This window comes from Bison bison, unplaced genomic scaffold, assembly GCF_000754665.1.
Source record: "Bison bison bison isolate TAMUID 2011002044 unplaced genomic scaffold, Bison_UMD1.0 scf7180017864263, whole genome shotgun sequence".
NCBI classification, from domain to species: Eukaryota; Metazoa; Chordata; class Mammalia; order Artiodactyla; family Bovidae; genus Bison; species Bison bison.
The window spans coordinates 624,460-637,928 of NW_011494835.1; the positions used below are offsets into that span (position 1 = coordinate 624,460).

A 13,469-nucleotide genomic window follows, 5' to 3' on the forward strand; every position below is an offset into this window, starting at 1 on the left:
ATTTACCAAACAGAAACAGACTCACAGACTTAGAAAACAAGTTTATGGTTACCAAAGGCAAAAGACAGGGGTTAGGATAAACTAGGATGTTGAGATTAACATAAACTACTATATATAAAATGTTGGGGTGGCCAATACTGTATGGCACAGGGAACTCTACTCAATACTGTGGGAAATTAATCTGAAAAAGAATATGCATAACTGAATCAGTGTGCTATAAACCTGACACTAACACAACTTTGTAAATAAACTGTTCAAAAATATAATTAAAAGCAATTTTAATTAAAAAAAAACAAACCTCTAGGACTTCAAATCCAGTTAAAAAAAAAAATAACAACAACAAAACACTGACAGATGTAAGCAGTTAAAAAGGAACTGGATTAAAGAGAAGAGAATAAAAGCTGCCATTTACTAACAACTTCCCATGTTCCAAGCACAGTGCATTCATTATCTCATTTAATTTTCTCAACAACTCTATGAGATCTGGTTTATTCATGTACTTATTCATTAACAGCTGCAACTGCCTAATGTGGACCAGGCGCTGTCTTTTGTAAACATAATTTATTTTTTTTATACCTAAGGAAAGTGAAATTCAGACAGGTAAGATAATTTGTCCAAGGGACCCCGAGCCAGAGCTGGAATGTGAGCCAAGATTTGATGGGTTTGCAGTCAATGGGGTCGCGAAGAGTCAGACACGACTGAGCGACTTCACTTTCACTTTTCACTTTCATGCACTGGAGAAGGAAATGGAAACCCACTCCAGTGTTCTTGCCTGGAGAATCCCAGAGATGGGGGAGCCTGGTGGGCTGCCGTCTATGGGGTCGCACAGAGTCAGACACAACTGAAGCGACTTAGCAGCAGCAGCAGCAGCAGTGTCCTGTTATGAGTTTTAGTTTTGGATTTGTTGAATTCAGAATATGACAACTGACAACAATTTTAAAAATAGGCCAGTTGTAAGAAGATAAAGAGAAAAATAGGATGGGTGAGCCACAAAGCTAGTGGCAGTAACCAAGTATGGAAGGACCAGGTCAATCAGCATAGAGAGAGAGAGAGAGAAAAAGAGAGAGAGTGCGTGTCTGGCATAAAAGTGAGAAACAGTCTTATTACTCGAGCATCTTTTGAGGGCACTCACCATGGTTTATAATGTGGAGGGTCTAAGGTTATTAATTCAGGCGCAACTGCTGCTAAATCTTCTGGTCTCTAGGGCAAGAACTGATGTCGTGGAAGTGAGATGATCCCCTATCATCTTTGACATTCAAAACAGATACAATACTGAAGATGTTAATAACATATTAAGTTATTCAATTCACACAGATGAGATAAGCCTATGTTAGTTATATTTTGAATCAATACCATTCAGGATTGTACTGTGTCTTCCCCAAAAGACATATTGATGTTCTCTACCCCCAGCACCTCTGATTGTGACCTTACTTGAAAATAAGGTCATTGCAGATGTAATTAGTTAAGATGAAGTCCACTGGAATAGAGTGGATCCTTCTGTCTTAGAAGAAGAGATGCAGAGCACACCAGATGTCATGTGATGAGAGAGGAAGAGACTGAAGTGATGCATCTATGAGCCAAGGAACTCGGAGGTTGCCAGCAACACTGAAAGCTAAGAGCGAGGCAGGGAACACATTGTCCCCAGAGCATCCAGGAGGAACTAACCTTACCAACAACCTGGTTCAGATTTCTAGCCTCCAGAATTGTGAGAGAATAAATTTGTTGTTTTAACATACCCCCTTTTATGATACTTTGACAGTAGCCCTAGAAAATGAATACAAGTGCTCAACAAACCAAACATTTAAATCATGCTTATGATGTCCAGGAACTGTTTCTAAATACGACACAAAATTAAATCAATTAATCACCACCACAACATAAAATGGTAAGTACTATTATCTCCATTTTACTGATGAAGAAACTGAGATGGTGAGTTTAGATAACTTGCCAAAGGGAGACCGGGGATCAGAGCCCACAGAGTCAGGTTCCAGAGTCTCTGCACCAAACCACCATACTTTTGCGTGCACCATTCTCCCAAGACTCCCTAGTGCCCCAGCTTTTCAGGATGCCATTGCTGGTACTCAGTCTCATTCCTAAAGCAAAGTAATCTTGGAATGACATAATCTCCAAATGATGGCACGGCTCATTGTACGGGTACAGTATTTCAGCAAACGTTTTACACAGGTAGTTTCATATTTAATCCTTGAAACACTCTGTGGCTGGCCTAATTACTGTTATTATTTTAAAGTGAAGAAACTTGGGCTTCAAGAGGTTAAGAACTTGGCCCTGCCTCCACAACTGGACCTGGAAGTGCTGGATATCAAACTGAGACCTTGTGATTATAAAATATCTGCTCTTTCTTTTACACGGCCTTTCCTCTGTGAAACCGTCTGTTACTCTATCCTCACCCCGACTCTTACCCCCTCAAAACCTCCACTGAACTGACTGCTTCTTTATGCTCTCATCATAGTCTGCAACGCCACATATTTATATTGCCTTCCCTGCCACTTGGGAAAATGAGCAAGGAGACGACTCTTATTGTTTTGTCCTAATGCCTAATGCCTAGTGTCCTAATGCTTAGTGTCCTAAGCATAAAATAGGCATTTGCTGAAGGAAGAAATAAACAATGGCACTGAAACACAAAATATTGTTTCATCTGTCAATAAAATAAAGTGTATGAGAATGACTACCTGATGGTAACTTTCTGCAGTGCTTCCACAAGAGACAGTGTAGAAAGCTTTGAAATAAACATGTTCATCGTATGTAGTTTAGAAAAATGCATTACTGTGGTTTCTACCAAAACAACAGGCATCAGTAGATCTTAAATTAAATCTTACATATTCAGTCTCTCCTTCTCACTCATTCAGTCCCATTCCCTAGGGGTCTAGGTCCTCGGAAGAACTCTGTGTGTATGCGGATCATAGAATCTTTTGTGTTGTGGAGCTTGATAAAGATGGGACACAGTGATTTGAATGACAATTATATAATGTTGGTAAATGTATATATATATCTATATCTATATATCTACATGTATGCAGATATGTACGTACTTCAAAACAGTTTTGCAGGGTTAACAGAAGTTAGGCTAACCTTCTGACTCTGGTTAACCACTCACAACATTTACAAAATAACACAGAATAAACAAAACTGCAAGGAAGACTGATGAGAGATTTTACAAAGCTGCCCAGGAGGTGGTGCACGGATCAGTGGAGAACTGGAGAGCATCCCTGTTGGTGGCCGCCAATTCTCTTCTGGAGTCATCTTTTTGCTTCATTATTAAGAAAGACAGGATACTCCCTTCCTCAGGGGGCCCAAAACCAGACCCACTCCACAATAAGCCAGGACCAATGTGCCTTAACTAGGAAGTTGAACTAGATTTGCCTCAGGGCAACACACTCCCGCAAGTCCCATAAACTTTCCAGGAATCCACCAGATTAGCCAAAAGAAACAATACTGTGAAGTTGAAGGAAAGGGAAGAAGAAAAAAACAAAAAGAAAATAATCCACATGCAACGAAACTATCTTTCCATGTAATCCCCAGCTGACTCAAATTGGCAGTTCTTTAACAGCAAGAGTTAAGAGCAAAAGAGCTATCAGAAACTTCTTTTTCTCATGCAGGAACCTTGCATGTGAAGGTCCAGACCAAGTCATGGAACAATATGGAAAACATGGGTATGTGTCGTTCCCTGCCTATGAGGATAGTCAACCTCTTGTCAGCTTTGTCAATAGCCTATGGGACAGATGTTAGACTTTCAATTCTTGTCTGCTTTCTCACCTCCTTTGTCAACTTATTCCATAAGCAGCACACAGGCAAGGAAGGAAAATTGAAGTCTACATTGTAGGGCAGCCATTCCATTGCAGTAAATGAAACAATTTCCATTTCCTAAGAGCTATTAGGGAAAACCATTTAAAAATGCACACACACAAAGCACACTGGCAATACAATGTGGAAATACAATGAGTCTAAATTGGTAGGATTATTCTGTTGTTATTCAGTCACTCAGTCGTGTCCAATTCTTTGGACCCCACAGACTGCAGCACACCAGGGTTCCCTGGCCTTCACTATCTCACAGAGTTTGTTCAAATTCATTTTCATTGAATTAGTGATGCCATCCAACCATCTCCTCCTCTGCTGCCCCCTTCTCCTCCTGCCTTCAATCTTTCCCAGCATCAGGGTCTCTTCCAATGAGTCAGTTCTTTACATAACATGGCCAAAGTATTGGAGCTTCAGTAGCAGTCCTTGCAAAGAATATTTAGGATTAATTTTCTTTAACATTGACTAGTTTGATCTCCTTGCAGTCCCAGGGACTCTCAAGAGTCTTCTCCAACACCAAAGTTCAAAAGCATCAATTCTTCGGTGCTCAGCTTTCTTTATGGTCCAACTTTCACAACCATACATGACTAATGGAAAAGCCATAGCTTTCACTAGACGGACTTTTATCAGCACAGTGATGTCTCTGCTTTTTAAACCTCTTCTTCCAAAGAGCAAGCATCTTTTAATTTCATGGCTGCAGTAACCACCCACAGTGATTTTGGAAGAAAATAAAGAAAATATAAAGTCTGTCACTGTTCCCACTGTTTCTCCATCTATTTGCCATGAAGTGATGGGACCAGATGCCATGTTCTTCATTTTTTGAATGTTGAATTATAAGCCAGCTTTTTCATTCTTCTCTTTCACCTTCATCAAGAGGCTCATTAGATCCTCTTTGCTTTCTGTCTTTAGGGTGGTGTAATCTGCATACCTAAGGTTATTGATATTTTTCCTGGCAATCTTGATTGCAACTTGAGCTTCACCCTGCCTGGCATTTCACATGATGTACTCTGCACAGAAGTTAAATAAGCAGGGTGACAATATACATCCTTGATGTACTCCTTTCCCAATTTGGAACCAGTTCGTTTTTTCATGTCCGGTTCTAACTGTTGCTTCTTGACCTGCATACAGGTTTCTCAGGAGGCAGGTAAGGTGGTCTGGTATTCCCATCTCTTGAAGAATGTTCCACAGTTTGTTGTGATCCACACAGTCAAAGCTTTAGTATAGTCAATGACGTAGAAGTTGATGTTTTTCTGGAATTCTCTTGCTTTTTCTATGATCCAATGGATGTTGGCAATATGATCTCTGGTTCCTCTGCCTTCTCCAAATCCAGCTTGTACATCTGGAAGTTCTTGGTTCATGTACTATTTAAACCTATCTTGGAGGATTTTCAGAATTACCTTACTAGCACATGATAGATACATACTGACAAACTTCATAATGGGATTACATTTATGCTGGATTATATAGTAATATAAATATTGAAATTAAAAATTACCTATTGTCAAATTACATATAAAATCCCTTGGATTTCAAATCCTAAAAGATGATGCTTTTAAAGTGCTTCACACTTTAAAAATATGTGAGCAAATTTAGAAAACTCAGCAGTGGCCACAGGACTGGAAAAGGTCAGTTTTCATTCCAAAGAAAGCAATGCCAAATAATGTTCAAACTACCACACAATTGCACTCATTTCACATGCTAGTAAGGTAAGAACTATTATTTTGGACTATCTATACCATTTTTCTCCTATATACATAAAACTGAGGACTAATTGCAATCAATAGTTAATAATTAAAATTTCTAGAAGTCAATAAAACTCATTACTTCCTCCTCCCATATCATGTAAACCATGAATGAAGTTACTTTTTAGATGAGACCATATCAATGAAGACTATTTGACAAAAGATTGTAATGTCTATGTGCTAAAATATGACATTTAAATAATGATGTCACAAAGACCAATAGAAAAGAGAGGAGGATGGAGCAGTGCATGATACAATAGGGAAACTGTTTTGAATTTAAGGGATGATAACAAAAAAGTGCTATCCACTGAATAATGACATACTTTAAATAGTTAACATTTATTAAGACAATATATAGAACACTGTATGAGAAAAGAACAGAAATGGGGCCCCCTTGTGGCTGTCCCCAGTTTCTTCTCTAAGGTCTCAAACAGTTAAATACTGGTCCCAACTTGACACCTTACTACTAGGAAAATAGAAGCCCTATGATTAATTGTCACCCTCCTTTTAGACTGGCAGCTTAGAGACAATATATTTTGCGTCTCAAATGGATTATGAAAAGTATGACTTTCAATCATGTTTTTACTAGAAATGATTAAGAAATGCAATCTGATATATCTTTTTACATATTCCATAATACTCTGGCAACCTAACCATGGTTTAGCCTCATTTATAGTTCAGGAACCACATAAGTAATCTACCTAACGTACTTCTCAATCCAATAATATGCCTATGCCTATTCCACACATGTGCAGAATAGAATAGATTTAAAAGCTCTTCAAGAGCATATTTTCAAATTGATATGCACAATGTCTTCCATCAAAGGCAGATGGTCCCTTATCCCTGCTTTAACCTTGTCAGGAATTTGAAGAAAAACTGGTATTTCTCCTCTTTTGTTTATTTCAACCAGTAAACAATTGGTGTGTGAACAGGCTTCAGAAGTTTTAACTTGGAATTATTTACTTGAGCATAAAGTTCTGTAGGCCAACTGCAAAGAAGACAATAAGAAAATAATCTTTGACATAACAGAACTAAACTCCAACATTTTCAGCAGATCATCAGTTCCTCCAAAGCAGAGGAATTTGGTGGAAATATGGTGGCTTGGGCTTCTATAAAAATTATCTAGTGAAAGATGCATTTTGGCTTCCTAAGATCTACTACTCTTCTGTGCTCCTAACTCTATATACAGAAATTGCTCCCATTTTAGAAACATGAGTCTTATTTTTGTACACAAACTTATGAGTAAATCCACTACTTAAAATCTTCATTGTCAGTCCTTCTCCAGGTCAGTATGATATGTGCCATGATGATCTTATCACAGCGTGGGACAGAAGGTAACTAATGAGCCTGTCATAGCAACACCAATCTCTGTTGGAGCAGAACCACATATTTTATCTGATAAATATAAGGCAACTAAGCTATTCAGCTCAGTATGCCTTTTCATCTGCTGTTGTCATCATAAAATTCCCAAGTGTTGGATTTCTAGTTTCAGATATCTCCTTCAGATGAGGTAGGCTCCTGCAATTATCTGCTCTAGTAGAAGCCACTACCAATTGTGCACTCCTTCGTACTGAGCTCAGAGTCATTCTGAACACGATTTTCTGTCCTCCTCCTGTACAGGCAAAGTCCATGAAGAACATTATTCTAATATGATTTATTTCCATATATGACTTATTTTCACATGAAATTTCATTATTTGGGAAGAATTATTTCCCTTATGGCTCAGAGGTAAAGGATCCACCTGCAGTCCAGGAGATGTGGATTCAATCCCGGACTCAGGAAGATCCCCTGGAGGAGCAAAGGGCAACCCACTCAGTATTCTTGCCTGGAAAATCCCATGAACAGAGGAGCCTGGAGGGCACAGTCCATAGGACCGCAAAGAGTCAGACACAACTGAGCACAGAGAGCATTTTGCAAATTAAATTTTGGAAAACCAATTTTAGACATCTAATTAGACTGGGCTGGCGAAAAATAAAATGCTGGAGATTATGACTCTAAATATTTGCTTTCAAAATGAACAAACTCATTAAAAGAGATTGCATTATCCAGAAATTGTGTAAAACATATGGAAAGCAGAAATTAGGAAAATATACATATGTGTGAAAATAATCATTCAATTTGGCAATCAGAATCATACTTCCAGTAGAAAAGAGAAAAAGGAAAGTGTCAAAATAAAATTTCTGACCTCACTTTCTGTATATATCATAAATTGGATCAAATGTAAAGTGGAAAATACACAGAAAAATTAAAATCAATAATATAATGAAAGGAAGCTTGCTGCCCTAAATACATAGGAATTTAAAGCTCCAAAGAACTTCAGAAATAATCTAAGCATGCTGCTCATTTTTCCAAAAAGAAGTGGAAGCCTAGTGCAATTAAAATTTTGCCTATGGTTTTACAACTAGTTAAGAACCATTTGCACTCATCTCACGTGCTAGTAAAGTAATGCTCAAAATTCTCCAAGCCAGGCTTCAGCAATACATGAACCGTGAACTTCCTGATGTTCAAGCTGGTTTTAGAAAAGGCATAGGAACAAGAGATCAAATTGCCAACATCTGCTGGATCATGGAAAAAGCAAGAGAGTTCCAGAAAAACATCTATTTCTGCTTTATTGACTATGCCAAAGCCTTTGACTGCATGGATCACAATAAACTGTGGAAAATTCGGAAAGAGATGGGAATACCAGACCACCTGACCTGCCTCTTGAGAAATTTGTATGCAGGTCAGGAAGCAACAGTTAGAACTGGACATGGAACAACAGACTGGTTCCAAATAGGAAAAGGAGTTCGTCAAGGCTGCATATTGTCACCCTGCGTCTTTAACTTATATGCAGAGTACATCATGAGAAACTCTGGGCTGGAAGAAGCACAAGCTGGAATCAAGATTGACGGGGGAAATCTCAATAACCTCAGATATGCAGATGACACCACCCTTATGGCAGAAAGTGAAGAGGAACTAAAAAGCCTCTTGATGAAAGTGAAAGGGGAGAGTGAAAAAGTTGGCTTAAAGCTCAACATTCAGAAAACGAAGATCATGGCATCCGGTCCCATCACTTCATGGGAAATAGATGGGGAAACAGTAGAAACAGTGTCAGACTTTATTTTTCTGGGCTCCAAAATCACTGCAGATGGTGATTGCAGCCATGAAATTAAAAGGCGCTTACTCCTTGGAAGGAAAGTTATGACCAAACTAGAGAGCATATTGAAAAGCAGAGACATTACTTTGCCAACAAAGGTTCATCTAGTCAAGGCTATGGTTTTTCCTGTGGTCACGTATGGATGTTAGAGTTGGACTGTGAAGAAAGCTGAATGCCGAAGAATTGATGCTTTTGAACTGTGGTGTTGGAAAAGACTCTTGAGAGTCCCTTGGACTGCAAGGAGATCTAACCAGTCCATTCTGAAGGATATCAGCCCTGGGATTTCTTTGGAAGGAATGATGCTAAAGCTGAAACTCCAGTACTTTGGCCACCTCATGTGAAGAGTTGACTCACTGGAAAAGACTCTGATGCTGGGAGGGATTGGGGGCAGGAGGAGAAGGGGACGACAGAGGATGAGATGGCTGGATGGCGTCACTGACTCGATGGACGTGAGTCTGAATGAACTCCAGGAGTTGGTGATGGACAGGGAGGCCTGGCCTGCTGCGATTCATGGGGTCGCAGAGACTCGGACACGACTGAGCGACTGAACTGAAGGACCAGTTAAGAACCAAGCCGAGGTTCTCAAGCCTCTCAGTGTTGTACTTTCTTCCCACTCACACTTAAAATAAATCCCAGTAGAAGAAAGCCTTTAACTTTAAACAGAATAAGGACTGCAAGTACCGAGGGACCAATTCTTGTCTGATATTCTCCCCTGTGCTTCTGTCCCAGCTCAGCTCAGCCAAACATGAGGAAAAAGAAACAGATTACAGAAGCAAAGCGGGGTGTCTCCTTACGTAGAACTGTAGCAGTAACCCCAAGGAAGAAGAGTAGTAGCCGCCATCTTGGATAGCAGTGAGGACATCGGGAATGGTGGAGCAACGGTACAAAACATATGTTGTCTTTCCTTGCAAACAATAATAATTCAACCTAATTAATTCATGTATTAATGCTTGGCAATTGTGGCATTACTCTCTCTCTTAAAAAGAAGAATAAAGAAAGACCTTATATATTAACAGAAGGAAAGTACCATAAGCAAACAAGGCATGACTATGACTCCTGTACGCTAGCAAACTGAAAATTACGCAATAAAGCCAAGCAGGTAATAGGCAGAGATAGCTATAAGAAGGCTATTTGCCTATTTTGAAGAATGCCTGCTCTATTTCAGGAGCTGTCACCTGGAATGGAAGGTAGCCAAGTTATGTCAAACAATCCCCCAAGGACAGCGGCAGTGAACTCTTCCTAGCTCAACAGCCTCCTTGAGCCCCACAGTGAGATTATGAGAACAAGCGCAGCTGCAGTTGAGAAGGGCCAATCAGAGAGGACCCTATAGACGGCTCTCCCTGTGGAGCTATATTTTTCATACTATAATTTGTTACCCTCAGGCCATGCTGAACACAAAAGAGAAGAAGGAATAGGGAAGAGTGGCATCTGTGCAGCCCATAGTGCCAGCACTGTACTGGCCTATGTAAAGGAACATATCTTCCAACAGTGTGTTTTATTATATCTTGGACCAAAAGGACAAGAAAGACTGTACTATTTACGATTAGCAAAACCTTGGGATTCAAAGGAACCAGAGGCAGCATATGACCAAAAGCACTGTATTATAGGCATAATAAAACCACAGCAAAAAATTTAAATATTCAATCAACAGCTAAGACATTAAAAAAATTTTTCAGATGCTGAAATTTATCTTGTGGCTCATGACACTGGCATCAACAAAAACACTATTACTTTTGTTATTGTTTTTTTAACTTTAAAAGTGTGAATTTCCCCAAGATATTTTTCTTCTCAGTATGCCTTGAAATTTCAACTACTGGCAAAAAATCCAATAAGAATCAGACTGCAATATCAGTTTGTGTTATGTTAAGACTGACGGTCATAGTGAAGTGTTTTAGTTTTCTTTTTCCTGTCTAGAGTTCAAGAATCATGTGCTGTGCTTGGTCACTCAGTCGTGTCTGACTCTTTGCAACCCCATGAACCCACTCCTATGTCCATGGAATTCTCCAGGCAAGAATACCGGAGTGGGTTGCCATTCCCTTCTCCAAGGGAACCTTCCCAGTCCAGGGATAGAACCCAGGTATCCCACATTGCAGGCAGATTCTTTGTTGTCTGAGGCACCAGCATAGTGAGTTCTTTTTGCTATTTACAGGAAGGAAAGTAGAGACATGGTGGGGGAGGCGTACAAGGCATGCAAGTAACTTCTTATGGTGGAGGAAATTCTCTCTCAATTACTCCAACTTTCTTAGTAAAATAAGAAGCTAGATAATCAGTTAAAAGCAAGGATAAAGGAAAGGATCTGGAGGTGTAAGGAAAGGATCTGGAGGTGTAAGGAGAGAGAATTAAGTATAATCCAGAAAAGAGAGAAGAATTTACACAATAGAGCAGGAGTGGCTGGTATAGTCCCATTTTCAAACAGTGGTCATGAATTTAAAGTGAGACCAATTAGTACACAGTTTCATGCTTTTTTCCCAGTGGCATTCAGCAGGACAGGCATAGGCACAGAAGATGGGAGACAGATTTAACCAGAGTGGTTATTTAGCCAAGTAAACACGAAAAAGGAGTAAGGGGCAAAAGAATTGAGAGTGTGTGCAAGGAACTAACTAAAATTTGAGTTTTGTACAAGGAACCTACAGAATTTGAGTTGTACAATGACATACAATAATGCAAGTGAAGATAAAACAAGTTAAGGGATAATGAAAAGGTGAATTATTAACTGAATGAAAATTTCCATGTGATGCTGCTGCTGCTGCTGCTGCTAAGTCACTGCAGTCGTGTCCGACTCTGCGCGACCCCATGGACGGAAGCCCACCAGGCTCCCCTGTCCCTGGGATTCTCCAGGCAAGAACACTGGAGTGGGCTGCCATTTCCTTCTCCAATGCATGAAAGTGAAGTCGCTCAGTCATGTCCGACTCTTCACGACCCCATGGACTGTAGCTAAAATAAAATCTGTCCATAGGATTTTCCAGGCAAGAGTACTGGAGTGGGGTGCCATTGTCTTCTCCTTCCATGTGATAGAAGAGTTGTTAATTCAGTTTACTAGGAGGAAAGAATTAGGAATATAGGAGGAAGCAGTCTGAAAGTGAGATAAATGAAATCAAGGTTATGAATTGAATCAAAGCTATTGATAACTACAAGGTGAAGAGAATGGCAATAAGATGGTGCCTGTGATAAGGTAGAAGACAAAAGCCACTGAAAAATTAAAGACAGTGTGGGGGGTGGTCAAGAGGTCAGAATGTGATGCCGATATCAGTGAGAATTCGGACAATGTTAATGCCCTCCAAAGTTCACACTTGTATTTGAACAAGTTAGGGTTCTCACTCATTGCATGAAGAGAGTATAAATCATGGGCAGTCATGGACCATCTCAGTAAAAGGGTATGCACAGAAACAAATGATAGCATCTGGACTTCAGTTGAGGCCTTGAGGAAGGATGTAAGAAAGCCAGTGTCACTCTAGACTGGATGGTGTCAGAAAGTGGGAACAAATCTGTAACTGAGGACTTCAATAAATCTTTCTAGGGAGGGCAGACTTAAGCAAGGCTAAAGCTATAACTGGGGGAAAAGATGCAGTAATTACTCATTTTAGTGGAAACAAAAGGTATTTGGTGTTTTAAATAAAGTTATAAAGTAGCCTTATTTTCTCTCCTTTATCATAGTCTCAGAGTCTGAGGTTGATATTTTCTGAGATTGTTTATTATCCAATAAAAAGGGAACATAGCAGATGGTAACTAGACTTATTGTGGTGATCACTGCATAATGCATAAAAATACTGAAACACTATGTTGTACATCTGAAACTAATAGAATATTGCATGTTAATTATAATTCAATAAAAAAGTAACAAACTAGCTTCCAGATGTTAGGGGATGTTCTCTGGTTTAAAGATTACTTTCTCAACAAGAATAATGTTAATAAGAGAGTGTTGGTAAAATCTTTCAGGAGTAAGAGGAAGGGATTCAGGAGGGTAAATGGCTGCAAACAAGTATAGGGCAGGTAAAATCTGACAACATGAGATACAAAGATGTATTTGTTTGTTTAAATAGGAGGTTGGGTGGATTGACTGGAAGCAGCAATAAGAAGGATGGTACTTCTTCCATCTCTAAGTAAGTGAAGTTGCTCAGTCATGTCCGACTCTTTGCAACCCCATGGACTGTAGCCCACCAGGCTTCTCTGTCCATGGGATTCTCCAGGCCAAGAATACTAGAGTGGGTTGCCATTTCCTTCTCCAGGGGATCTTCCCAACCCAGGGATTGAACCTGGGTCTCCTGCATTGCAGGCAGACGCTTTAACCTCTGAGCCACCAGGGAAGCCCCTCTTCCATCTCTAGGCCCAACAAAAAGAAGAAAACCCATCATGATGAAAGAGGGCTACAGAAGAAGCAATGTCTACAAGGAGACATTCGAGTTTGGTAATAGCAGGAGATAAAGGGAATATTCGCAGAAGAAAATGAAGATATGTGTATAATGGAAAGGTTTCAAAAGATCGAGAACAGTAGAAGGTAGGGTTAAAAAGACAGGGATGTACAGAGCCACATGAGGGATGATCTGGTCCTCTGGCAGATAACAGTCATAATGCTGTGAGTTTTTAGGGGAAGGAGGGAGCGGATGGAAAAATTCACCAGAAATTACTCAAAACTCTGGACTCTCACTTGAATCACAGCATCTGCATTGGAGCAATCTTCATCTTTGCACAAATACTACCAAAACTCTTGCCAAGGGCTGACCCACAAAGGGTACTCTTACCCGGAAAATCCCATGGGCGGAGGAGCCTGGTAGGCTGCA

General features: G+C 39.8%; 1 non-coding gene across 1 annotated transcript; it reads right to left on the bottom strand.

Annotated features, from left to right (window-relative positions):
- Positions 1 to 12,923: 12,923 nt before the first annotated feature.
- Positions 12,924 to 12,995, bottom strand: TRNAC-GCA. Its single transcript has one exon. It is a non-coding gene; the product is annotated as a tRNA-Cys (tRNA).
- Positions 12,996 to 13,469: the final 474 nt, after the last annotated feature.